General features: G+C 47.7%; 1 long non-coding RNA gene across 1 annotated transcript; it reads left to right on the plus strand.

The window, feature by feature from the left end:
- Positions 1-8,960: 8,960 nt before the first annotated feature.
- On the plus strand, positions 8,961-20,731 carry LOC141572458 (uncharacterized). The gene is made up of 3 exons (XR_012497811.1): positions 8,961-9,151; positions 17,741-18,146; positions 20,369-20,731. It is a non-coding gene; the product is annotated as an uncharacterized LOC141572458 (long non-coding RNA).
- The last annotated feature ends 6,906 nt before the right edge of the window (positions 20,732-27,637 follow it).

A 27,637-nucleotide genomic window follows, 5' to 3' on the forward strand; every position in this document is an offset into this window, starting at 1 on the left:
AAGAACATGAAAAAATAATTAACCTCCTACCCCCAAACTTAAAGTTTCTCATTGACCAAGCTGAAATTATTCTAGTTCAGTTTTTATCTAAAAAGGATTCCATTTTATATTTCTAGCCCCAATGTTTAAAAATTCAGAAATCAAAGCTTTCGCCTACTAAAATAATACTGTTTCATTGAAGAAAAATCGCCAGCATGCCAAAGCTATTCTTTCGGTTAAATAATACATTCTCTGGCTTGGATACACTTCCAAAATCATTCTCAAGTGTTCACAATAGCTGTGATTAACCTATCGAAGGGGGTATAAAGAGGGTATAGTTCACATGCTAAATAAAGAACTACTTCAAATAGCTTAGGTAAATAAAATTTTTATAGTGCCATTTGATTTTCTGCTGTAGCTGCAAAAGTAAACACAAAACAGAAATCCCTGTTTAAGGACATAGTACATGCCTGTCAGAAGGAAACCTACACCCATCTATCCCGTAGTCAGCATAGTTCATTCATTCAGTTGGTTATTGTGCTGCATGGAGAGGGGCTGCCTTGTTTAGGTGGCCGTGGGTGGGGAAATCCTTGATCAGAAGGTGGGTTTTAGACCTGAACAATGAAGTGTTTGTCATTAGAAAAGCCAAAAAAAAGGTGGTCCCGCCAGAAAGAACAGCAGGTGCCAAGGCCCAGGTGCAGGAAAAGACTTAATGGAGATAAAAGTAGCCAGGCAGGTTGGAATCCCCAAGATATCACTGACAGGCTGGGCTAGTCCCTGCTGCTCGCGGGTTCCCCCATGTGCTCCATGTCCCCTGTCTGTGTCTTGTCTCTTCTTTAAGTGGGGAGGGAGGGGCTCCCAAGGCTGCCTTCCCCCACCTCCTCTCCAGCCTGCCCTCTGGCTGATATTGCCCTAGCTGCTGGGCAGATGAAGTTAGCAACAGGCACATACATTTTTTTTTTTTTGAAACCCAGCCATTTAAGGAATGAGGTCTCTAAACAAATACTCAAAGGCCACCCCCTTCTCCCCAAGGGAGGTAGCGCCGAGCCTGGGTCAGGAATTCTGGATGGGTGGGGAGAGCCCTGAATGAGTGCCAGGGCGGTTTGCTTGTCTGCATGGTCTCCCTCCAGGGAGTCTTGGCCCCAGGCCCTGAGAACCAGACTTGGCGGCTCAAGGCCTGGGGGCTGGGCTGCTGGTCTCAGGCCAGCTGGTTCCACAAACAAGTCCAGAGTCATTCCTTGGGCATTCCGCAGAGATTTGGCTTCTGTTCTCTTTTTCATTTTTATATTCTTTTTAATTTGTACTTTTAATTGTGAAACATATGCATCTAAAACAATGTCTATAATGTATCCACGTTAAAAAACGTTAATGTCTTTATAAAAAATAAACTAAGTCCTGATATTCACCACAAGCCTAAGACCTACTAAGACCCCCGCATACCCTGCCCCCTGCACGACCCCCTACCTCTCCTGCCTAAATTAACCACCAAGTTGAATGTTGACCTGTGGAAGCCGACCCACCAAAGCCCAGGAACATGCTTATAGGAGGAAAATGTTAGGTTTCTTAAGCTTGTAGCTGCAAGGGGGTGCGCAGCCCGGGGAGACCTCAGGGGTCTCTCGATGGGGCACTGGAGAAAGCCCCTTCAGACTCTCAGCTTGTGCTGAATGGCTCCAAGGAGGACAAAGGAAGTGAGCCCAGTTCTGGACTGAGTGCTGTCCAAAGGCTGGGCACGTGGTCATTTTGACCAAGGAGGCCAAGGTTGAAATCAGGGCTGCTGTTCTCACTGGTAAGAGAGACACACTCACTCAATAAGGGGGTGTAGAGGAAGAAGCCGTGACATCGGCGGGGGCACAGACTGGCCGGGTCTGTATCTTAATATGAACACAGTTTATGGCTTTTTGGAAACGTTGCCTGTCTGTCAGCAATAGATTCTCATTACTCAATGTTAATCATGTCAACTGAAAAAAGAATATTGACTAGGAGTTTCATCACCAAAAAGGATTTATTTGGGAAAAAGGAAAGGATTGCAACCCAGGGCATGGAGACATGGCAAGCCACGTGCACACTCTGGTCTGCATGCCAAGATGGAAGAGTATTTATAGAAGGAAAAAGGAAGTTAATGGAAGGGGAAGTGAAAAACCATAAAACTGTATTATATACAGAATTCTTCCCGGAGTGTTCTCACATGTAGGGTTCACATGATTACCTAGAGTTTGAGAATTTCCATCAGCCCTAGCTCTCCCATAAATCCTCCTGACTGATTATGTTTGCTTAAAGTTCCAGCCTGTCTTCAACAATCATGTCCTTGTGTTTCTTTATAGTAAGTATGTAAAGTAGGTATATTATATATTTATGTATGGCTAAATAACATGTTGTTTATCATCACCACCATCACCTTAAGAACAACCACCATCATCACCACCTTCACCACCACCATCACCAACACCATCACCACCATCATCACCACCACCATCACCACCTTCACCACCACCACCACCACCACCACCACCATTACCACCATCATCACTACCACTACCACCACCATCACCACCACCATCATCACCACCACCACCATCATCACCACCACCACCACCACCACCACCACCACCATCACCACCACCACCACCACCACCATCACCACCACGACCATCACCACCACCATCACCACCATCATCACCACCACCACCACCATCATCACCACCACCACCACCACCACCATCACCACCATCATCACCACCACCACCACCACCACCACCATCACCACCTTCACCACCACCATGACCATCACCACCACCATCACCACCATCATCACCACCACCACCACCACCATCACCACCATCATCACCACCATCATCACCACCACCACCACTATCATCACCACCACCATCATCACCACCACCACCACCACCACCACCATCATCATCATCACCACCACCATCACCACCACCACCACCACCATCATCATCACCATCACCACTATCATGCTCTCATACCTACAGAGGCAGCCTGAGATGGAGGTCACATCTCTTCTGGAGGTTTTATGTATGTGGGTGTGTATCTGTATGTATGACAGGTGGTTGTTGAGGGAGGGGACAGGAGAGGCTATTTAAAGTTTGCGGCTGAGCAGCCCTGAGGAGCCAAGACGTTGGCTGCAAAGATCTGGGCCTCCTTACTGTGTTCCTCCCTTCATCTCTCAGTCTCTGTGAAGGCTAAGGGTTTGGGCTGCTAAAGAACATGAGGACTGAGTCAGACCAGGGCTGGGACTGGCAGGGCCTTGACAGTGAGGCTCTGATCCACCTTAGTCTGGCTCCCAGCAGTTTACTGTGTGGCTTCTAACAGCTCTGCCTCTGTGAGCCTCAGTTCTTCATCTATAAAATGGGAATAGCCATAACCAGCCTCAATAGACTGTGGTGAGGATTAAGTAAAATTAAGTGCCATGCAAGTAACTAGCACGCAGTTGGAGCTCAATGAATGAGTTCCTTGTCCCCATCTGGGGAAAGGCTGGAGCCACAGGTCCGCAGGTAGCCAAAACCTCCCCTGACCCCTGGCGCTGGGAGCAGGAGGCTTCTGGGAAGGCCTGGAGCAGAAGTAGCTTTCCATCCAGACTGCTCCTGAGTGTCCCCTGACCCAGCCCTGCCTCCAGCTGCAAGGAGAGCACCCAGAGAGTGGGGCCTGGGCAGTGAAGGGATGGGGGAGGAAGGAAAAAAGGCAGGAACAAAGAAAATCTGGGAGGAAGAGAGGGAAAGAGGAGTGAAGGGAAGGAAGGAGAGGGGAGAGAAGAGGAAAGACAGACACTGGGGAAAAGGAGTAAATGACAGAGAGAGGAGACAGAGGGAGAGAGCAGGGAAGGAGGAAGGAAGATGATCCGGAGGTACTTGGTTCTCAGTGTCAGACAGGAAGAAAAAGGTTCCCCGGCAAGGACCACAGGCCAGCCCTGCCCATGCTCTGTCCAGCCACCCACCCAGGCATGGGGGAGGGGGAGAGGGACGGGCAGACCGGCCTTGCCAGCTGCTTAACGACCTCCCTCCTCCCCCGACCTGCTGCCACAGTGGGATTCCGCCAACCTGCCACTCTGTCCACTGGGAACAATGGAGAGCTGTTGGGAGCTGTGTCACCAGCTGTCTCCCAAAAAGGACGTAACAGCAATGTCTCTCTGCCCTGGGTGTCAGAGCCAACTGCCAGCCCAATGAAAGCAGTGGGGGAAAGCCTGGCAGCTGGTGGGAGGGCCCACCTTCTAGGTGCCCCTCCTCCCCCCTCTGCATCCTCCAGGCCACTCTCCCCAGGGGTACCCCTACATCTGAACGCTATTTACTCATCATGATAGGGAGCAGGCAGCGGGAAAGGGCAGTGCAGAGAGCACGGGGGAGTCAGGACACGTGCGTTTCAGTCTCAACTTTGTCGTCATAGTACAGACGGCCAGCTGTCCCTCACTATCTGTTCTCCCCTACATACTGATGAGTGGCTCCCCTAAATTTGGGCTGGGAATATCGTTGTCCTGAGTAAAGACTACATTTCCCAGCTTGCTTTACAGTTAGGTGTGGCCACACGACTAAGTTCTGGCCAGTGCAATATAACTGCAATACCTGGGTCATATCCTTTTGGGGAAGTGCATGTTCTTTTTCAACCCTTCTACTTTTCTGCTTAGCACTGCGGACACAATGGCTGCAGCTCGGGCAGCCATCTTGAGTTATGAGGTGGGAATCACAGGTCGAGGACGGCAGAGCAAATTGGGAGCAGCCTGGGTCCCTGTTGATCACGGAACTGCTGTGCCAGCCTGGGATGGCAGCCTCGGATGCACACCTCTTCATTTACCGGAGAGAGAAATGAATTTGTTTAACCCATTGATTTGGGAGTTTTCTGTCACTGGCAGAGGTATACAATCCTAACTGGTAGAGTCTCTAACTTGTGATATGACCTTGGGCAAGTCACTTTCTGCGTCTGGGCCTCAGTCGATCCATTTGAACAAAATGAGAGTTTTGGACTCTTAGAGCATCACCTTGGAAACTTCCTATTCTGACATTTTAAGGTCATAACCCAGGGCAAGTGTTCATTGTTGAGGTTAAAGGCCCTGCCTCATGAACCAACTTTATGGCCTAACAGGAGACTCTGAAAAACAGCAAAGTTACCAAAAGCTGATGGTTCATCAAGACTGGGAGAAGGTAATATACGTGTGTCTCACCAGCCCGCAAGGTCCTGCCTGATTGGGGCCCTGCCCACCGCTCCTACCTCAACTCTGTGAACCCCTCTCATGCTGCCTACCCTCCAGCTGCAATGGCTTCCTTTCCAGGGCACCAAGTTTGTGTCTACCTCAGGACCTTTGCACTTGCTTTTCCCTCTACCTAGAATGCTCTTCCCTCCAGATCTTTATTCAGGCCTCCGCTCATTGTCGTCTCCTCAGAAAGGCCCACCCCGACTCTCCTATCTAATGTTTCCACCCCCCACTCGCTATTACAATAAAGTTTAACATTCTTTGTAGCACTTACTGATAGCCAACATTTTCTTGTGTGTTATTTGCTTTCTTTTTTCTGACTTCTCCAATAAAATGTAAACCCCATGACAACAGGCACTCACCATGTTAACTGCCTGGTCACCGGGACTTGGAATAGCAGCTGGCATAGAGTAAGTGCTAAATAAATGCTTGATGGAAAAGGATGGAAGGACAAGAACTGATGAGGGAATTGACATTTATTGAGCACCTATTCTGTGCCAGACACTGCTGGATGCATTATGTGCATCATCTCATTTACTCTTTTTAACATTCTCAGGTAGGACTTGTTATTCTCATTTTTCAAATCTGAATCCTGAAGTTCCAAGATTATATGTGACTCAATCTCACATCCCAGAGCTATAAGCAGTGGGGCTGGGATTTCAGCCCAGGTGTCCTGGATGGAGTCCAATGTGTTTTCATTTTTCCGACCAGGCCTGGCCACACACTTTCAGGAAATAAAAGTCATCCTCAGATGTCCCTAATGCCTCCCATTCAGCCTATCCTCTCAACCCACTTGCTAAGCAACTCACCATCACCTCCCAGGCCCTCGCTTCACTGGCTTTGATTTTCAGCATCTTTCCCATTATCTTCTGATGAGACTGTGTTCGAAGGCTGCGGAATCACAGAGGCACTGGGTGGCAGGAACAGATATGCTTCTTTCCCACTTTGAAATGTGAGACCGTTTACTTCAGTAGGGAAAAGAGGATGCTGTCATTTCCAAGCACACTTTTTGCCAGGCCCGCTTCAGGAACTCCCGACTGCTCATCTCACATGATCTTCATGCCAACCCTGGCAAGGTGGCAGCTGTGTGGCCTTGTGCTGGCCTCTTTGCTCATCTGAGTCTCAGTTTTTTCATCTAGAAAATGGGGGTAATGACAATACCAACCTTGCAGGATGGCTGAGAGGTAAATGGGATGAAAGTGGGGCAAAGGGATTTGGTTTTAAGGTTTAAATCAAGGACATTTTCTGCAGCTAAATTGAAAACACCTTGACCTCTATCCTGCGGGTGACCCCCATACCTCTGACTATAGAATCTTGGTGTCATAACATACAAATAGCTCATGAATTTGAAGATCACCTTCTATCCTGAGTCCTCTCCATTCCTGGCCATTTGCTCTTAAACAACTCCCTTCCCCTGGCTGAGCCCTTTCCTTGTATGTAAACTGAAGGGGTTAGACTAGTGTCTCTTCTAGTTCTGAAATTCTGAGGCTTCTTTATGAAAGGACACCTGTGGCCCAGTAGCTTTAATCCAGGGCTCTGGGTGATGCATCCAAGTCTGGAGGTGCCTGCAGTGGTGGGAGAGGAAGGTGGGGAATATGACAGTTCTCCAAGAAATTTGGAAAGCAGCAGAAAGAGCTGTGCAGGCAACGTCACATCATTGGCAAAGGTGCCAGGGAAATGTCAGAACAAAATGTGCTGGCTGAGGTCTGGAGATGAAAAGCCATTCCTGGCTGCCCTGAAGCAAATCGTTCCACTTCCCAACATCCATCTCAGGCAGAGGAATTAGTCACTTGGCTGTTCTCTTCAGCACCATGGACAGCACACTGGATTCACCTTCCAGGGTCCCACCCAGGTCTCAGAGTGTCAGACACCGTGATTAGTATCATGGCCAACAAAAGGGATGGCCTTTCTCCCTTCATCCCAGGGAACTTACCCGCTGGTTTGAGGAGAAGACTGACACGCAAGGAAAATGCACTCACACATTGCTGGGTGTTCATTCATGAGGCTGAAGGAGCCTCCCAGCCAAGGTTAGACTTGACTTCCATGCATTTGGCTGTAATTGAGCAGCGGCTGTGTGCCTGGTTCTGCACCAGACACCGGGGAGGCAGAATACAGATGAATAAATACCAAGCCTGCCCTTGAAAAGCTAAGGATTAGTGGGAGAGACTAGAAACCAATAATTACAAGACATACAAGCAAATTAGCTTGCCCTAATTGGGTGCTTACAATATGCCAAGCATGGCACTAGGAGTTTGACACATGTTGATGGAAATGAGGTAGATGCTGTTTTTAGTCCCATTTTACAAGTGGGAAAACCAGGTCAGGCGACTTGCCCAACCAAGGTCACTTGGTGATGAAGAGGCAGAGCTGGGATTTTCACCAGGTGGCCAAGTTGCAGAATCCATGAACTACTACCACAGACTATGAGATAGCACTGGGGACGCACTGGGTCAGCCTCAAAGAGGGGTAATGGAGAATTCCTGGAGGAGTCGCTACCTGGGCTAAATTCTCTCGCGTAAGAAAGTAGGGAAAGGGCAGAAGAATAACTCTAGCGAAGCCAGAGAAAGGTAGCATCCCGTATTGGTGCCCTGTGGTGACAGCAAAGGGTGTGGGGGCAAAGGGGTGGTGGAAGGAGAGGCTAGAGGAGTCCCCAGAGATGGGATCTTGGGGAGTGTTGTGCTAAGCTAGGGAGTTTGAGCTTTATTCTGAAGCGCACAGGGACATCAAAAGGTTTCAAGCATTGAAGGAAGGTGAACAGATTTGTCTCCTGGAACATGGCTGACAGTGCATGCGGGGCTGCACTGGATATAACCAGTTGGCAGGTGGGATGTCCAGCCGGGGCCTGCTGCAGAACGCTAGGTGAGGGAGAGCCAGAGGAGGCTGGGATGGGGCAATGGAGTGGAGAGTATGACCACATGTGCCCTTGAGGAGGGCATGAACTTGTGGTTAGACCATGGGCTCTGGCCACCCATCTCCTAGTTTGTAGCCAAAACCAGGAGTAAGCCACTGCCATCGACTGCCTTCTTTAAATCTCGTCAACTTGACTCACGAGCCCCTCTTACTCAGGACCAAGTTACTCTTACTTGACATACAATTCTGACAGAGTTGACAGTCTGGTTCCCAAATCCACAGCAGATTAGAAGTAGAAAGTTTTACAGGATGTGAGAAGAACTGTGAAGAGACAGCAGTGAGGAATGACAGCTGACATTGAGAAATCAAAACTTTTTTTTTTTTTTAAGCACAATCAAGAGGCATCCTGTGGTAGATTTCAAAAGTATCAACGCAACTTACACCAAAGGATACTCTGTCTGATAAAGTAGGGAAATAGGCCATATTTTCAAAAAGATTTCCATCCAAAGGCTAAAACAAAATTTGAAAGTCTGTGTAATCAAAAGAGCAAGCCCTCAGCTATACAGATGAGCAAACGCCCCCTAGGATCCAGAGGACTGAGACCTTTTCATGCCTTCTAGAATCCGGTTGCATCCATCAGCTCACCTGATCCTCACCCCCACACCATGAATAGGCAGCAAGACCAGCCCCATGGCACAGGGGAAAACCTCAGCTTGGCTTTTCACAACCGGCTCTAACTGCCCCTCACCTTTGGACTCAGGCTCAGCCCAGGTCTCCTGACTGGCAGCCCTGAGCTGTCTCGTCCTCCCTAACCTCTTTCCCCTTCCTGGACAGGCCACACCCACCCACAGGTGCTCTTGTGCTGCTGCTGGTTGCCTGGTGAGATGGCCCTGAGCCGCAGCCCTCTCCTAAATCGGTTCACATGTGGTGAAAGCACAGCGGCTCCGTGCATACCCACCAGCCAATGAACACTCAGTCCTCCAGCTGACAGTTCCTCTCCGTGTGGGCCCAGCCCTCTCCCTGGGACTGAGTTCCTGATGTTTCCTGTGGCCAGGCCTGCGCTATGAGTTTTGCATGTGTGCCCTCACTGAACATGCACAACTACTGGCTGAGGTAAGGACTGTTTTTATTCCCAGTTCTCAGATTTAAAAACTTCTGAAGTTTAAGAATGTGGCCAAGGTCAGGCAGATGCTAAGCGGTAGAGAAGGAATTAGAACACGAAGAGCGTCTGACTCCAAATGCTGAGCTCTTAATAACAGCTCCAACCCGGGTACAAGCGGGCGTTTGCGAGGGCTTGGGTGGGGGCCCCACAGGACTTTAGCTGGGAAAGCAGCTTCTCCAGACGCCTTTCCCCGCTGCTCCACACATACCTTCTGGCTGACAGGAGTCCCTGCTGTGTCTGCTCCATTAGAGAGGGTTCCTGGCAAGGAGTTTCTGGCAAGGAACTCCCAGCCAGGGAGGAGGTGTGGTCGGATCCTTAGAACTGGGTGCTTTCCTGTAGGGCCATCTGCAGAGGCCTGATGTGGAGTTCCGAGCCGGGGTCTTGTTGCCAAGGTGAGCTGCTGTGTGACCTGGGCTGTTGTGTGATTAAGGAGCCCTGATAGCTCTTCCTGACCTGCCTTCTGTAAGGCTGACTTTCCAGGAGCCGCAATGGCGATGCCAGCTGGACACAGATGAGGGAAGACACAGGCCCAGCCTCTCAGCACTCCCCCAGGGCTGGCACAAGGTGAAGCACCCCAGTGGGGCCCCAGGGATGCCCACTGGCCTCAATAATCCAGCCACTCCCACGAAGAGGGACAGAGTACCACCAACAACCCGGGCTTGAGTCTCCCTCTCACTGAGCCATCACACAGGGGACAGCAAAGATAATCAATTTAATGACTAGAGTCAGGGAAGCCTTCCTGGGGGTGGTGGCAATTGAGTTGGGTTTCTTTGGCTGACTGAAGGGGCAAACTGTGGAGGGGAGAACATGCCAGGTGAAGGGAATAATGAATGCAAAGAGACCAAGGTGGGATGGAGTTTACCTTGTAGATAGAGATGACCATCCACTGAGGTCAGGCAGGTAGGTGATTCAGAAATTGTGTGACAGGGGTCAACCTAGAACCCAGGTTTCTTTGCTCCCAGCCCTGGGTTCATCTCAGTCTGAGCCCCAGCCTGCATTTCTATCCACTTGTGTGTCTGGGTGTCAGTGGACTGGGGCATGGGATAGGGTCACCTCTGCCACATCTGCTGGGAAGGGCCCAGGATGACAAACAGCAACTTCTCCCTGCCCCGCCCTCCAAAGCCCAGAAACTCTGACCACCCGCCAAGGACCAATGTTTCCAGGTCCTTAGAGCCCGTCCTCCATTCTGCAGTTGGTGCTTTGGCTCCATCTGGTGGTAAATTTGAAATGACAACGGATGGCCCTTAAGAGGCTGGGGTGGGGACAGGCTTGAAGGTAAAGGAGGAAGAGGAGCAAAGTGTGTGTGTGTGTGGGGGGGTGTGAGAAGGGGACGAAGAAATACTGTTCTATAGCCTATATGGATCACCATGTGCTTTAGTAAGAGACAGACTAATTTGGGTCTTACCTCTTAGCAGCTATGCACAGCCCCTCCCTGAGCCTCAGTTTATTCATCTGTAAAATGGGTATAAATAACTCCACCTTTATAGTGTTACCTTTGGTGAGGTGTTAACTAAGGGGCTTGAAGGAGCCTTCAAGGGTGCTGAAAATGATCTGTAACATAGTGGTGATTACACGGTTGTAAAAAGTAGTTGGGCTTGTATACTCAGTGCTTGTGCACTTTATATAAGTTATCGTTCAATAAAAAATAAGCAATAATATATCGACCTTTCAGGGTTTTGTGAGGACGAAGTGAGATCCCGTAGGAAAGGGGCTTAGCTCAGAGCTTGGCACACAGTAAGAATGAAGTGAGGCTGACTGACTGCTGTCGTCACCAGCACTTTCAAATATAGCTACGCTTTCAGTGTTACAACAATCTTGTGAGTTGACTTATCTTTTATAGCTGAGGAATGGAAGCTTGGCAAAAAGGGCTCCAGATTGTCTAATTCCATATCCTAGACTTTTTTTTTTCTTCCTGTGCCTTGCCCTCAAGCCAGCATGGGCTGAGCAAGGCACAGGTCCTCAGAGCTGTCTGGGCAGACCCAGGGGCCACTGTGCCTGGCAAAGCCCCAGGTCAAGGTCGTGGGAGTGTGGGGGAGGGAAGAGAACAGAGACAGAACTGGGTCTAACTCCAGGCTCTGCCAGGTGACCGGGGAGAAGACCCTTCTCATTCATGAATATCAGTTTCCTCGTTTGCAAAATAGGGATGAGGATAGATACCTTCCTGCAACTCACGGTTGTCACGACAGCTGAGTGACACCATAGGTATAAAGATACTCAGGTCCTCCCAACCTTTCAAGGGAGGCAAAACTGCTCCATTTTACAGATGAAAAAACTGAGTCTTAGATGCTATAGACTCTTCCCAGTTCCTCTCCAGCTCCCCTTATACCTCAGCCCCAAGATGACCCATGGCATAAATACAGCCTGTGAAAGAAAGAAACAGGAGGGAACGTCTGAGACTGAGGGGTCCCAAGGCCAAACCAGAAACCTTGGGCTGCAGATTAAGTGGGATGATGTTTTTGGCCCAAGGGACAGGCTGGCGGGGCACCGTGGAACACGTGACAGCCTTTTGGTGAATTCAGATCAGGGCACGCAGCCTTGACCTCCACAGCTGCAGCTGTGGCCTCCACCCAGCCATGGAGACATCAGAGCCCTTGGAGGAAACTCGGTAGCCCAGTCCCAGGTCACCTCTAAGATGGCCTGTCCCAGCAGCCCGCTTTGGCCCTGGCCCGCCATCTAGTGGCCCCGCTATGTATTGCCGGGATGAGGCACCAGTCTCCGGTCCTGACTTCCTCTCCCTCAGGGCTGTGCCAGCCTCTGCTAGAAGCCTCCTGCTCTAGTGAGCAGCATCTCTGAGCACTCTCTCTACAGGGTGTCTGTAGCTAAGCCCCAGGCCTACAGAATAAAGGGGACAATAGTCTCTTCTGTGGCCAGGGTCAGGCATCTCTGAGACCATGAGGTCAAGTTGGCTCAGGACAGAATATTCTCACACAATTTCCTTTGGGCAACACAGAGCCCTTGGCTCTGGGCAGGACCTTTCTCCCCAAACTCAGATGTGCAAGAAATCACCCATTTCAAATTTTCTTCCAAATGTCTTCAGAATTCCTCCTGCTCCTGGGCTTACACATGACTGAACGTTCCCCACCTGGAATCACACGGAGCAGAGAGGGTTTCTGCAGCCCCAAAGAGGGGAGAGGGCCTCGGGGGGTGGGGGTTCACTGCAGGACCCAGTGAGCCTGGTCCACGGAAGGAGGAGATCCCGTGCTTCTGGGCCAGGCTGGGCTCAGGAGTTCTGCCCAGGCTGGCAGCCCCATGAATCATTCCCCTTGGAGGCCCTGGAAGCTCTTGGGTGCCCGGGGTGCAGAGATCGGCTCTCAGCTGCTCTCTGGTCCTGCTGCCTCCAGCCCCTTAGCAAACTTGGGCAAGTTTCTCTTTTCTTTGTTGCTTCTGTCTCTATCCACCTGTTCCCGTCAGCATTGCTGTGTTACACACCAAAACCAAAATGAGTGCATAAGAGGGCCGTTTAATTATGAGCATGGCTTCTGTGGGTCAGAAATTTGGACAGGGCACCGTGGGGACAGTTTGTCTGTGCTCCATCCACCAGGCCTGGGGCCTTGGCTGGGGACTCTAAGGCTAGGGGTCACTTGATGGTGGAGGTGGGAATCCTCTAGGGGGGTCCTCGCTCACAGATTTGGTGGCTGACACTGGCTATTGGCTAGAATCCTGGGTGTCTTCTCTATGAGGTCTTTTTGCATGTGTTGGATTGGGCTTCCCCACTGCACGGCAGCTGGATTCCAAGAGGGAGTGTCCCCAGAGAGTGAGGCAGAAGTGAATGGCATTTTTCAGATCCAGCCTCGGAAGTCACACAGCATCTCCAAACATACTCTCCTGGTTGAGGTAGTCACAAAGGTCTTCCCAGGTCAAAGGGAGGGGACATAGAGCCCACTACTTGATGGCAGCAGTGTCAGGGTCACATTGTAAGAAGAACGTGTGGATGGGAGATACTCTAGCCATCTTTGAAAAGTCCATCTGCCACGCTACCTGGCCTAGAGCCAACACGTTCAGAGAACAACGAGACCGTGCTTTCCAACGTGCAACTGTAAACTCCCAGAAGCAACATAGCTCAGTGCTGGGCTACCTGCTGACCCCGTGCAGGGGAGACGCCACAGTAAGAGATCAAAGATTGACCTCTGAGTGGAAAAGCTTTACGGCAGCAGGAAAGCCTGTGCAGAGCAGAGTGCAGGCTCTGGGCATGAGGTTCCGGGGAGGAGAAGTAGAAAAGGTCTGTTTCTGGCCCAGAGCAGTGGAGTCGCTGAGTGTGGCTGATCGGCTGGCCACACCTGGGCTTGGCAGATAAGTAAGTGCTGGGCTGGCTGAAGGTAGTCCTAGTCAGGTGCCCACCTGGCTTAAGGGGGCCCAGGAGCATCAGCTGAGCCTGTGACATAGAAACATAAGCGCCAGGTTGGAATTGTGGTGCTTCATCAGGTCTGCACTGAGGTCGCAGGGCCTGGGTTTGTCAGGACACAGGTGAATGATGGAATTCAAAATCCCGGCACTGAGGAAGAGGTCCGGTGTAAGGTCATGGGGTCAGACACGGTCTCGCTTTCTGTGTGACCTTGGGCAGAAGACATCACCAAGCTCCACTTTCTCACCTGCCAAATGGGGATAATTATAGTTCATAGAGCCATAGCCTATTTTAAGGCAAGTTCTAAATCGGTAAGGCAAAAATTGAGCGCAGAAAAAACTACGCTTGAAAGCCCCTTCATTTCCCCACCATGTACACACACGCTTTCGTGTGTATAACCGTGAGAAGTGATTCTAGTGAAAACTAAATTTGGAGACCTGATGTACTAGAACAGAGACAGGCAAAAGGGAAGCCAGGAGCAGAAGGCTGGACTTTCACACCATCTGTCTTTAAGAAAATATCTAACCCCTAGCTGAGAGGGGACACGGGGTGGGGGATTCTACCTGTCAGGTTTGCTGACTGGCTTTTCCCTCTTCTGTTTCCATATTAATCCTCCATAACCTTAATATGTGTTGGTAGATTTGTGTGCTTTTGTGAATATTAAACTAGATACTATACATGAAGTCTCCTGGCACAAAATAGGTGCTCAATAAATGTGGGCTGGATTTGAGTCTTACCTTGCTTGATCAGACCCTCGTTTGATAAGACTCGTTTTCAGCCAAGAGAGTTGTTCTGGTTGTTAAGACATCAAAACATGTCCCTACCAGTTGGTAAAGAGTGTCATCCCAATTCCCCCCGAGTGCACCCACTGACCCAGTTACACTGGCCTCTTACCTGGGATCCCCAAATCTCACCCATGACCCAGCACCCTGTAGGGTGACCCTGGTTCAGCAGGGTCCCCAGGACCCTGCGCAGGCCTCAGGCTGCAGTGTGTTCCGATTGGTTGGTCCTATGACCTTCTCGGGGACCACCCTGCCCACGTGGCCACTTTTCCACGCAAAGCTGCGAGGAGGAGCTGGCACCTGCCTCCTGCACTTCTCAGCTGGCATGTCCTGCTGCAGCCCCCAGACTCCTTGCTTGGCCTGGACTCTGGCTCCTGCCTCGGGGCTGGGTTCCAGAGGCAGTTCTATCCTTCTCGGGGTGTTGACTCACCCGGGAGGTGAGGATGAGCTGATGCCAGGCGGGGATCAGGCACAGCCATTGCCCATTGGGGCACCTGTCTTTGACATCCTGGGGCCCATCTCACACACCTGCCCTGCAGCGACATGGAGACCCAGGCCCAGCACCCCTTGACGATGGAACCCAGGGCCTCTCTCCAGCACTTTCTCAACTACCACCTGAAATGCCTGCTAATGCACGAATGAACATGGTTATGCAGCAGGCCAGGCAGCCAGCCCAAAGCAGCTGACACAAGTGTGAAATTTCTTTGAAGTTTTGGGGTTTGTCTCAAAATTACATACAGATTCTGCATTCTACTCCACGATGTTTCCGTTTTTGTTTAAACCTAAAAATAGTGCTTTAAATTACTTCCACTGAAGAAAATCTACTCTCTAGGAAGATGGCAGGCTTATCCTGTGGCTTCATAGACAGTCTGGCTCAGTGTGATGTGCCTCTGGGTACTTAAGCTGGAAATTTGAAAATGCTGGCCCTCTCCCCTCGGGTAGACTGGATCTCTGACCTTTCACCTCTGACCTGTGCACAGACACTGTCTTTGAGCCACCTTCAATTTTGGTCCCTCTAAAACTGGAATTAACCCTGATTAGTGCCTTGGGGCCACCAGGAAAGACAGCCTCTTTCCATGTGGATAGGATAGAGGCTTGGCAATGCCAGGGACCATCATTCTCATGAGCCTGGGGGGTGAAAGCAGCACAGCCAGGGGAAAGAGAAGCCCAGAGACAGAGCAGAGCCCTGATGACGCCCTTGGCTTTCCTGGACCCAGCAGCAGTTTGACTCTTCCATAAATTCCTCTTGTTTTGCTTAAGCTCCTAAGAGCTAAATTTTATCATTTGCACCTGAAAAAGTCTTAATTAATCAACCTTCCCTAGAGAGGACACCACTGGGTGGGGAGACCTGCAAATACTTGGAGGCCATCATGGAAAGGAAGGAGCCTGGGCCAGAACCAAGACTGAGACGTAGGTGATGGAGTGAAGCTGATTAAGGATGGGAGAAGGAAGTACTTTCTAAGTCAGATTCTTCCAGAGACTGCAGGGCCTGCTTTAGCAGATAATGAGTTCCCTGTCCTTTGGGGCATGTAAGTGTAAGCTGATGGCCTCCTAGTAGAGAAAGGGTAGAAGGATTGAGGCACTAAATGGGGAGTGGTGAGATGCTTGTCTCATAAAGCTGCTTCCCTTTCTGAGTCTCATTCCACGATACTCTCTAAGCCCTGTCCAAAGATGTTACCTCCCCACTCCAGTGATCAGGCTTGCCTAAAGCCACCACTCCAATCTCTCTGGAGGCACCGTGGGGGCAGCAGGTGGGTGTATGGACCCTGTGAGGCCTGTTCTCAGCAGAGGCGTGGTAATTGGCCATCCACATGTCAGGATTCTAGAGAATAGGAAAACTCAACGACCCAAAGTAACCCTTGTCTGAATCGCTCCGTTGCTGCTGTGGTTTCTGCTCTTTGCCTGCAAATAGCCCAGGGAGAAGTAGTAAGTATATAAAAGTTTGGCAATGCTGAGTTTAGCACGAAGGGTTTCTCATTCTCTTTCTAGTGGGGCAATGTCTCCCCTAGGAAAGATGAGTGCTTCTGACACAAAAGCCAAGAAGTTCAGGCCAAGGGTTAAAGTGGAAATTGCAGTCCCAAATAAAATGTATTCGTGGAGATCTGACCCACTCACCTCTCCTTCCCAATCCTGCCTCAGCTCACCAAGAAAATGGGCAATTGTGTGTGGGGATGCAAATTGGGGGTTGCAGAAGCATTGGAGTAAGGGAAAGAGTCGAGTACAGACTATGGATTTTTAGGACTTTCTTCTAAATATGTAATATATGGGGTCAGGTTGGAGAAAGACCCTGAAAGCCACATGCAGCCTGACCCCAAGCATCTGCAGGACTGCTACTGCCAAGGGGCTCTTCCCTGACCTGTGGGCGACATAGCTCCGATGGAGGACAGGCCAGACTGTTCTGGCTGCCCGACACAACGACCTCACCAAACAGCTCAAAGACAGAAGGCCCCATGACAGTGCCTCAGATTGGTGGTTGTCTGATAGCTGCTGGGTCATGAATTCACAGCCCAGTGCACTGCGTTACCCGGCGGAGTATTACTGCAGTTTACCAGCAGAGGGCAGTAAAGTGCTTCAAGAAAGAGGCACCTTTCCCTGATTTGCACAGAAACCACTCTACTCCTTAAACAGCAGGTATCTTGGAAACGGCAATCAGCTCTCCAGACTCTAAGAGTAAGATTCTTTTTTCTATTTACATAACGTTCATTTTAATCAAAATAATACTTCACTTTTTAAAAACATATGAAATGGTTGTCTAAGACATAAAACCCTGCAGTCTCCTTTCCAGAGTCTCTCATCAGCTCCCCACAAGCAACCACTTAAACTGCATTAGGAGTTTCTTCTGCTGTTTCATCTCCATATTTCTAAATAACCTGCTTGTAAGAACTAGTTTTTGATTTCCTCATTTTAGACATCATCTTTGGCTTACGATGATAGAAGATGAGGATTTGTCTTTCTTATAATCTACCCCAAACACACACCCACACACTTTCTCTCCCCTCGCTCTCAGTGTAATTATCTCATTGTTTTTGGTTCAATCAATAATCTGGATATTTACTTACCTTCTTTGCCTGCAATATGTCTGTCATCTCTGGACTGATGGAACCTTATTTGTCATCGTGATTTTCCACCCGACGTTACTTCTGACCACGATACTCATTTCACAGCAAAAGAGCGACAATGGACATGGGCCCATGGACGTCACTAGTCTTACTCCTCCATCATTCGGAAGCAGGTGGCCTAGTTGGAAAGTGGAATGGCCTTTGGGAGACTTAGTTAAATGCACCTTGAGAGACAACATCCTGAAATTGAGGTTCTGTCTTATAGGCTGTAGAACGTGTTAATAATCACTTCTAGAAATTTGGCTTCTTGTCCCCACAACTTTGAACTCTGCTGATGTGGAAATCTTTGTTTCCCAGGGAACAACACTTCCACCAAGGAACACAGAAATGGGAGAACTCTGGCTTTCTCCTGTCGTGAACCAACAGGCACAAGAGGAAGTTCCTCTACTGTTTGGTGTGATGATAAAATTAGGCTTCTTCTCCACAGTGGATGGATTATGTCTAAAACTCAGAGGGGTGCCTCTTAATTCTTCCATGCCCAATCATCAAAGTTAATGTAAAGCTACAGCAATCGAAAAAGGCCAGGCCACTGAAAAGTCACTCTTGAGGAATGAAGATCTGGGTCCCACAAGCAACTAAGTTTCTGCTGAAGGAAAATGGAACATGGCATGAGTAGTAGAGGGTATTGTAAAACTCGGCTTGGTGACCAGTAATGGAAGCAAGGACTATTGCAACAATGTATACTTTCTTCTTGCTTATATGTGTATGTTATTTTATACTCTTTGTATATATTACTAATTTCTTTTTCACTATCTCTGTCTTTCCCCTGATGATTTTACTAAAGGATTGTTGCCGATGGTTAATTTTATAATTTAGTCTTTAGGTTACAGACTAGTTAGGCGAGACCGTGATTCAACTTGAGGAGTAATTAATATCACCCACAGATGAACACTGTGGCTGTTACCCCAGAGCTGGAAACAATAAATGTTAGAACTGTGTGTCTCCCCTTTTGAAAGAGTTCCCTGCCCTTTCCTCTATGTTCTGCTCTGTGATACTGGGCTCGGTCTGAAAATTTCATTTTTCACTTGCAAGCTGGCTCTCTGCCATATGAGGGTGACCAGCAGGAAGGAGAACAGAGGCAAGAGAAAGGGACTAAGGACTTGATCCTTCTTGCTTGCATGCATTCTTGTCAGTGTAACCCCAGCAATGGCTCTTGACCTTGGCAGTGGCAGGTGGTTCTGGTAGATGTTGGCTCCTCTTTCCAGCTTCCTTCAGCAGTCCCAGAACCAGTCTCATTGCGTCCCTTGGAGGTGCTAGCACCAGCTGTGCAGTGCCCCTTCCTTAAGGGTCAGAGTCCCAGCTATCTGAGACGTTCTTCTGAGACCCTGAGGTGCCATCAGCAGCTGACCACCACCCTCTCCCCGGAAGCCTAAGTGACAGCTGTGCAGAGTCCCTTCACCCCCCTTGAGGTCTGGAGATGCCAGCCGTGGCCAGGCAGCAACCCCTCCAGAGAGGTCTTAATTCTGGCCCATTTTTTAGTACTTGATTTCCACATGTGTGCCTTGCCTTCTGAGGGTGGCCAGAATTGGAGGGAGTCTTAGGTGAGCTTTACCCCAGCTGCAGAGGGCAAAGGGGGACAGAGAGGTTTTCCTTCAGGGCATCTGGCTAGGAAGCAAATTGGCACCCTGCAGAGGAACAAAACAGAGCAATAATCATTGCATTAAGAAGTTAATGTGGAAAAATAGGTGCTGATTCTGAAAGATACCCAAAAAGGAATTTTCATTCTTAATATAAACCCCTACTAAAGTAGGAAAAGGGCATTTCCAAAATATAAGAAAGAAATGATCAAACACCTATAGCAACTATCTTAAAACAAGTGAAAAGCTGACATCACTAACAAAACTGAGATGCTTGCTGTCTCCACTCCTAATTACCATTGTTTTAGAGCTTCTAACTAATGCAATAATAGAGGGAACTTAAGTAAGGTTCATAAATATTTAAAAGCAAGAGGCAAAATTATTTGCATGAGATATTCTTCAAAAAAGTTCAAGAGAATGAACTCAGAACTATTACAAACAGTATGTGAATTTAGTCAGATAGCTAGTCAGAATATAAATTTATAAAAATCAATAGCTTTCCAATATAACAGCAAGGACAATTTGGAAAAAAATATATAAGTGAAAAAGATCATACAATAGTACCAGTAGCAAAAGCTATAAAGTACCTTGAAATAAACCTAACAACAAATATGTTAGGTCTGTAAGAAGGAAACTATAAAATTTCACTGACGATCGTAAAAGAAGACTTGAGTACAATGCAGAAATGTACCATATCCCTAAAGGAAAACTCGATATGGTGGAAACATCAGTTCTGCTCAAATTATCCTATAAATTTAATAGCAATCCATCAAAATCCCGATTGTTTCCTCCCCCAAAACTCATAACCTCAGTCTAACCATGAGAAAAACATCAGATAAATTACAGTACAGGGGCATTCTACAGAATACCTGACCAGTATTCCTCAAAATTGAGGTCGTCAGAAAGAAGGACAGCCTGAGAAACTGTCACTTGCCAAGAGAAGCCCAAGGAGATATGCTGACTAAATGTAATGTGGTGTCCTGGATGGAATCCTAACAACAAAATAAGAAAAATGACATTAGGTAAAAACTAAGGAAATCTGAATATACTATGGACTTGAGTTAATAGTAATGTATTGATATTGATTATTAATTGTGACTGATGTCCCATACATTAGATGCTATAATAGGGGAAAGTGGGTGAGGGGTAGATGGGAACTCTCTGTAATAGCTTCTCAATTTCTCTATAAATCTAAAACTGTTTTAAAAAAAATAAAGTCTACTTAAAAAAATCCCAACACAATATTTTTTGAGGAGGGCAGTGGGAAGAAGGGGAAACTTTTGACTTTATTCTCAATTTTACCTGGAATACTAACTCAATGATAACAGGACAAAATTTTTCTTTTAAGATTAATAGGTGCCTGCCAAGTTAAGGTGAAGTGGGGAGGTCTCCATCTCCTCTTTTCCTAAGGATCAGCCTCAAATAAGAAGAAAAACCACAACACAAAACCCACCCTGGATGAAAGGAGGGAGGTGTCAGAACCTCAGATCACAGGTAAGCAGCTGGAAGGTACTAGAGGAAGGGAAGCCTTCGCAGAGAATCAAGAGTCAATGCTGAGTGCCATGGGAAAGGAGAAAGACACTTATCCACCCAGACTGTAGGGAAGACTCAGGAATAGGAAGGACCAAGACCCTTAGGAGGTTGAGGTGAAGCCCGTGGTTGGTGATATAGGGATCTTTTCCCAAATCTTATACCAGAAGCACCAAGACCCCCAGATTGCCCATCCCAACCCCACCTGTGGCATTCAGGGGGCTATCCTTCTCCCGTCCCTGTAGACCACTAGAGATGCTTTTTCTAGAGAAATGGACACAGAGAGTCCTCTAACTTGGTTTCACCAGGCGCTGAGGAGGGTGGGAAAGTGCTGAATGGCAAACAGATGAGAAAGGAGAAGTCCGAGACCTCCAGCTCCCTCCCCATTCACGTCCAAAATTACAGGTCCCTCTGATCTGGAATCACTGTGAAGTCAGCCCAGGACTAGACTTATTAGCCCCAACTCCCACCCCGCACCCACCCTCTGGGAGGAGAGCGAGGACCATTCTTTGTAAAAGAAGAGAGGATCTATGCCACCCAGGGACTCGACCCGCCTCGGCCTCCAATGAGGCCTATCCGCAAATCCCAGCCACCCAGCCACACACACAGCCTATTTAGTGCCTCTCTCTCAAAAATGAAAACTCAAGGATCACTGGACATTTGAAGAAACTCCCAACATGAAAGAGAACACAATAAAAAGGGGAGAAAGAATTTGAAGGAGCAGATGAAACAAAGAATGGCAGGGGTGGGGGGTAGGGGAGGAAAAATATTCTGGGAGAAGAGAAAACATTGCATTTATTAAAAATAAAGGAAGCTGTAAGAAACCAAGAATAGGAAATTTTGTTTCTCGATGGAAATTTAAAATAAGAGAGCTGAGGTTTTTTTTTTTTTTTTTTTTTAAAAGAGTTTAAGTGTTGAAAGAGAAGGTCATGGAACTCTCTCAGAAAATATAATAAGGAAGCAGAAATTGTGGTATATTAACGGAATGGAATGCTACTCAACACTAAAAATGGACAAATGCTGGTTGAAGCAATAACATAAACGAATCTCAAAACATGCTGAGTAAAGGCTTGTAAAAAACAAAACAAAAACCAAAAAAGCCCACAAAACACCAAAACCCAAAAAACAAGACTATGTGACAGAGACCATACGTAGCCCACAACGCCTGTAGAATTCACTACCTGACTCTTCTCAGAAAGCTTGCTGATCTTTGCTACAGGAAAAGAAGTTTTTCGGAAAAGACAAAAGGTTCTGATATATAAGCTAACGGGTTTGAGGACGTTGAAAATTCTAGTGATTAGCATTCTACAGTGTCAAAAGGTGTGTAAAATCGTGGGTGTTAAAAAAAATGTTAAGCGAATAAAAAATGATGAGTGTTATGAATTCTAGGAAAAATAAAGACTGTACTATAAAGAAAATTTAATTACAGTGTGTCTTTGGCTCAGCAGTTCACAATAGTCACATGGACATTATAATGAGAACAGTGAACAGCACACAACCCAACATTGCGATCCAACGGGATTGAGCCTTATGGTGAAGGTAGGTGGGGAACATCAGGGCAAACGGACAAGACATGATTTTCTCGTCGACCACATCAGAAAATCAACAGATGATGTCTAAAATGGATTAATCAAAATTTAGGAATATGGAGGCAAATACCAGCTAAGAGTTAAAATCGCTGCCTCTAGGGAGTAGACTAATTAATTCAAACAAAAGAATAAGGGAAAGTGGGGGCTAGGTCCTGCCTAATATTAAAATGTACTATAAAGCTACATAATTTGAACAGGTTGGTATTGTACAAGTAGACTAATGACCAACAGTACATAATAGACAGACAAGAAATAGACATACAATGACATAAAAATTTGTCACAGGATACAGATGGCATGGCAAAACAACAAGAAATGGACGAATTACCCTATAATTCTGTTGGGACAACTAGCTATCCATTAAGAAAAAAAATAAAGTCAGATCCCTATGTTAGGATCTGCACCAAAATAATTCCAAGTGGATCCAATATTTAAACAAAAGAAAATTAGAAAAAAGGCTAGGAGAATCTTTCAATAATTTTCTGGAGAAGGTCTTTCTAACTATGCCCACAAAACCATAAAGGGGGGGGGAAGAAAAAGAAAGCATTTAAATTTCCATTTAGCAAACAACATCATAAATAAATTTATCAAAAACTCTGAACTGAGAAAATCAATTGCATTATATATTTCAAGCAAAGGTATTTGTTATCTTTAATATGTAAACTACATTTATACATCAACAAAAGGCACAAGGTCCCCAATTTGAAATGGACAAAAGGATATGATCAAGAAAGTCACAAAAGAAGCACAAAAGATTAATAATCATGAAAATACGTTCATCTTGCCAACAAGATCATATCATTTAAAACAACAATGAGATATATCACTTGCACATCAAATTACTGAAGATTAAGCAGTTGGGTGATGTCATCAGAAGGGAGTAGAGAAACGAGCGTGGTCCCACAAGGTCCATAAGAATTGACACTTGTACTATCTTTTCAGACGGCGATCTGGCAAAATGTTTCAGGATGTAAAGCTGGGCACACACTTTGACCCTGAAATTCCACTGCTGGAGCTTATTCCAAGGGAATAATGAGAGAAGCCCACAAAATATACATCTAAGGATGTCTAATTCAGCATTTTTATGATAGGAAAATATGAAGTCACTTGAATATCCATTTGTTTACAAGTCTTTATGTTGACCTTCCCTGAGGCCCTGTGAGCTTCACATGGGCGGTGGCTCCAGTATCTGGTGTGTAGTAGGTCTTCAATGTATGATTTAGGAATGGATGGATGGATGGATGGGTGAGTTGATGAAAGAAAGGAGGGAAAGAAGGGGAACAAAGTTGGAGGTTATTTGGAATCACCTAATCTAGTGATTCTCATATTTTAATTTCATGGGCATTGCAAAATAATTGAGGGAACTACTCCTATATGGTTGTTAAGTATTTCGCCAAGGAAGTTCACTGAGGAAAAACTCCCACAAAACGACCTCCATATTTTACGCGCTATCACTGTTGGTTCACAAAAGAACTTTTAAACACCAAAGTAATAGGGAACATATAATCTCAGGATAAAAGATAGTCCTGTAAATGGATAGATTTTGCTTTATGAAAAGGATCTACCTTGCGTTACGGTTTTTATTTTCTCAAGGACCAGGGAAAAGTTCTCCAACAAAGGTGTCTCCATGGATTGGCACGTGGAAACTGGTCCCTCGTTTTACAGACTGCGAGGCTGAGGCTGAGCAGATGTAGCACCTGACTATAGCTCCCCAGCAGCCAAATAGCAGGGGAAGGACCAGAACCCATGTTTCTTGACTTCTGGCCCAGAGGTCTGTCTTCACGTCAGTGCACAGGACCTAACCACAAGGCTGCACTATTCTTAGGATCTAGACTATTCACCTACGATGTAGACTTTGGTGCTCATCAAACTTAACATCTGATCTGGGCAGAAAAAGAAGAGCCCCCAATCCTGGCTTCCATACCTCCAGCAACAGGAAGCTCACCATGTGCGATGGCAGCCCCTTGTGTTGGGGGGCCGGGAACGAGGGCTCTGTTTCTTAGGCAGTTCTGTTTTCCCTGGAGCTGAGAGCTGTCTCTAGGGGGTTCCACCCAGCTGTCCTGAATCTTCTGTCCATTTGCATGAGTCCTGCAGGTTTAGGAATATGTGGCATTCAGGAGTTTTATCCGAGAGTTTCCTGGGACTGGAAAACAGTCTCTCTATGGCCTCCAATCTCCATCCCCCCTTCCTTTCTTATGTCTAATGGGCAAGAAGGAAAGAACGACACTAGGAACACATTTCATCTGTTGAATGATGATTGAATCCAACATTCCCAACCCAATTTCCAGATGAGAAGACTGAGACTTAAAGAGAGAGAGAGAGGGCTGTAGAAGCCAACAGTTCCAACACCCTACACAGCGGAGGTCCCATGAAGTGGAGGGAGTCACCCAAACTCTCAGGTTTGGAAGCAACTCTCCACAACTAGCACTCACATCAATGTGCCCAACTTCTCTGACTTCTCCAGTCTGCCAAGGCCCTGTCTGTGACGGAGAGCCATTGGATGGCCAGCTCTACAGCCAGCACTCGCCTGAGAGCTGAGGGTTTCTTTTGCCTACTCCCCTGGCTATGCCCATTATTAAGACTTCTGGAGAATAGCTGTGCCATCATCTACAAGTTACATCATTTCTTAGGTCTTAGTGCTGCAAGCATCAGAAATTGCTCTGCCTGATTTTGGTCACCAGCCTCCAAGACGACCCCCAGTTTTCCCTCCTCCTAGTATTCACACCCTCGTGTAGCTCCCCCCACATGGTCCCAGGGTTGGTCGTGTGGCCAGTAGAAATGACAGAAGGGATGCTATGTCACCCTGAGAATAGGTTATAAAAGACTGCAGCTTGCCTTGCCCCCATCCCCTCCCTCATCATGCACGTTGGGGGAGACCAGCTGCCGTGTCGTGAGCAGCCCCACTGAGAGGTCCACATCAAGGATCTGAGGCCACTTGTAATATGAATAAGGCAACCAAACGACTCCAGTGGGCTTGGGACTGGTCTGGTTTTAAAGCGGAAATTCCCATGTCCTGGGAATATCCCTCACTCCTGAGCAAACTTGGATGGTAGGTTACCCTCCATGTGAGGGAGTTTGGAAGTAGATTCTCCAGCCCCAGGCAAGCCTTCCGATAACTGCAGCCCCAGCTGACAGCTGGACAAACCTCATGAGAGAGTCTGAGCCAGAAACATCCAGCTAAGCTGCTCTCAGAATTCCTGACTCTCAGAAACTGTGAGATAATAGATGTTTATTGTGTTTAGCTACTAAGTTTGGAGGTCATTTGTTACGCAGCAATAGGTAACTAGTACATTGATTTCAGCAGACAAGGAACGTATTAAAAGGATTTCAAGTAGCTCATCCTCCTCTGAAAGTCTGTAGAACCAGGTGTGGGATGTACAGAGCCAAAGCCACAGCCAAGGTCATCCCACAGAGTCAGTGCAGTGAGGACGCTGCCCAACGCTGACGGACAGGTCCTGTCACTTGCACCACCAGTGCCCCAGCTCTTCTGGATTCAGCCACTGAGAACTGACTGTACTGCATCCGCACTCTAACCAGAAAGGATTGTCCATGGACCATGCCTCTATGTGTCACTAGCTCCCAATTCAAAGTCGGGGGAAATGCATCTGGTTGGCTGAGCCTCGATTATACGAGCACCAATCCCATTCATGAGGGCCCTACCCTCATGACCTGAGCAGCTCCGGAAAGCCCACCTCCTAAAATCATCACGCTGGGGATTAGGTGTCAATATATGAATGTGGTGGTGGTGGTGGTAGGGAACAAACGTTCAGTCTCCGGCACTGGGAAAGGGAGTTTGGGGTGTTTTCAGCTCCTCTAATAGGCATGCAGGAGGGCACATGCTGCTTCTCCCCTAGGCTCAGGTGAGAAGTTCCCCAGTCACTAGCTGGGACGTTAAATGCTGGGCAGCCAGATAAAAGAGATGTGTCCACACCCACCTCATCTCTGATGTGGGAATCATTAAATGAGATGGCTTGTGAACATGCCTACCTACTCACTGGGCACTCGGCAAATGTCAGTAGCTACATGGCAGCCAAGGTGATTGTGTGAAAACATAAATCAGGTCCCGCGTCTCCCCAGCTCTAAAGTTGCCAGTGGCTTCCATTGCACTTCAAATAAATCCCAGCCGTGGAAAAGCATGGCTCAGATTCCACCCACTTCTCCCCTTCATCGCCTTCCCTGTCTCCCCTTCCACGCTCCACTCTGGGCACACTGGCCTCTGCCACCTCATACAGCAAGCCCAGCAAGGTCCTGCTTCAGGGCCTTTGCACGGGCTGTGTGCCCTCCGAGGAATTCTTCTACTCAGCTCTTGGCGGGGCTGGCTCCTTCACATTGTCAAGACTCCCACTGAAACGCCACTTCCTCAGAGAGGCCTTCCTTGTCCTCGTGATCTAAAGCTGCTCTTTCACCCTCACCCTACTGTCCCCTACTTTCACCTCCTCCTGGCCGGGCACATGGTAAACAGGCTGTAAGTGGCAGTGGCTTATGTAGAAAGGAGTCTGCTCCTTGCCATGCCTCAATAGGAGGAACTAATGGGGGATACCTTTGGGGGGAAGGCTAGGGGATACTTGTTTGTGCTTCCTAGGGAGCTGGCAGGAGAGAGGCAAGCTGCTTGTTATTAGAGCACAAAATAGCAATGATGATCTGACCCAGGGCATTTGATCTTAGTTGTCATCGGCAGCTGGGCGAGGAGTCCCCTGGTCTTAGGCCAGTCCCTCCTTCCTTCTAAGAAAGGGATCTCTCAGCTGCTGGGCGAGTGGACAAGACCAGAGCAGACCAAAACCATGCCTGGCTTAACAAAAGGCCCATGGAATCCAGGTCTCTTCAACAACTCTTCCAAATGTGAATTTATTGTAAACATTTATCTCTTGCAGTTAAAAAGGGATCCATCTTTAATAAAAGGCAGGGAAAACAAGGCTGAGTCAACAGGAGTAGAAGTGAGAAGGGAGGAATGGGGAGGGAGTACCTGCCAATGTTATTGGGAATGGGGATGGAATTTGGCTCTGAGCTTCCTGGCAGCCTGTGCAAAAAGGCAAACCTGATAAGTTATGGAGCTCTTCTTATTAGCAAGGGAGACACTTGCCAGTTTCTCGAGGGAAATGCAGTTGGTTGTCAGCATTAGTTTTTTCCAGGCACTAAATCCTAAAAGAAATTTTCCCCAGTGAGGCTTTAGGAGGGGTCATTAATTAATGCAATAAACACCACCCTTGTTTCATAGCAAGGGGAAGTGAATCTCCAGTGATACAGGCATTTAACTTGCAGCTCGTTTGGATGTATGTTCTGCTTGCATATCATTATTAGCAGTAGGTAAGAAAGGTTACAGATTACATTTTCCTTCCAAAGAGCTGAGCTGAGCTTCTCAGTGTCCTCACAGGGACCTGGAGGTGACTGGATTGTTAGCACAGTATTTGCAGGGGGAGGTCATGAAGTACCTGACCTTGCATCACAAAGTTCTAATTAGTTCCTTTTGTGTGATATGCCCGAAGGAGAAATTAGGGAAT

This window comes from Rhinolophus sinicus, linkage group LG06, assembly GCF_036562045.2.
Source record: "Rhinolophus sinicus isolate RSC01 linkage group LG06, ASM3656204v1, whole genome shotgun sequence".
NCBI classification, from domain to species: Eukaryota; Metazoa; Chordata; class Mammalia; order Chiroptera; family Rhinolophidae; genus Rhinolophus; species Rhinolophus sinicus.